The sequence below is a fragment of the Arvicanthis niloticus genome, chromosome 1, assembly GCF_011762505.2.
Source record: "Arvicanthis niloticus isolate mArvNil1 chromosome 1, mArvNil1.pat.X, whole genome shotgun sequence".
Taxonomy (NCBI): domain Eukaryota; kingdom Metazoa; phylum Chordata; class Mammalia; order Rodentia; family Muridae; genus Arvicanthis; species Arvicanthis niloticus.
In genome coordinates, this window is record NC_047658.1 from 34,083,154 (window position 1) to 34,084,075 (window position 922).

The following is a 922-nucleotide window of genomic DNA, read 5'->3' on the forward strand; positions in this document are numbered from 1 at the left end:
CACGAAACAGACACGTGAGGCAGTGTTCGGGTAGTTACTACAGCGAGGCTTTATTCTTGTATCAGCAGAAGTGGAAGACCCCAAGCCCAGGAAAGGCAGTGCTATATGTACCCTAGAGTGGTGTGTTCACTTCTGATTGGCTGTTCACTCATCACCCCATATTAGGCCCCGGGATGGGCAGTGACTTTGGCACGCTTTTGCCTTTTGCACCTGCGCAGTTAGTTGTCTACTTGTGGGAACACAGGATGTCCGCGCCATCTTGTAATGGTGAATGTTGTCACGCTCACCACGGCTCCTAACAGGAAGGCTCTGTCCCACTGTTGTAAAATATGTTTGGGGACTGGCAATCCTGAGGGGATTTAATATTTTGGTCAGAACTCACAGACCTACTCTACTAGAAGATAGTCCTTATATTTCCTTTGAGATCTCAGTGGGAGAGGCATTAAAAGACTTGATCAACAGGTTATCACCACAATGCTGTTGCATAGTATGGGAGCTTTAGTGAGATCTTCACATGAAGTGTGATGTCACACCTTTAGGATGTATATGGTAGAGCACAGGCAGGACATGTTGGCTGGACTGTAGAGGAAATGACAGTTATGCACTTAGAAATGCTCCCACTGTAGCTGAACCCTGTATTTTTTGTGGCTTCCCTTCCATACTGTGTGTTTAAAAAACTCTGCTTGCAATGACAAAGACAATAGTGTCTAAAGTTTCCAATGATGTTGAAGATGGGAAGAGATTGATATGAAAATTAGCTTCATGGCCAAATGATATGGTGCAGTAATAGAGAGCCTGCCTAATGTGAAGCACTAGATTTCTTCTACAGTACTGAATCTGACTATTAAAGGGGTAAATAAATTCATTTTATTGGAAGTGATTTAACTCTTTCCCCAGGCTTCTCACTCTAATCCTAAAATAG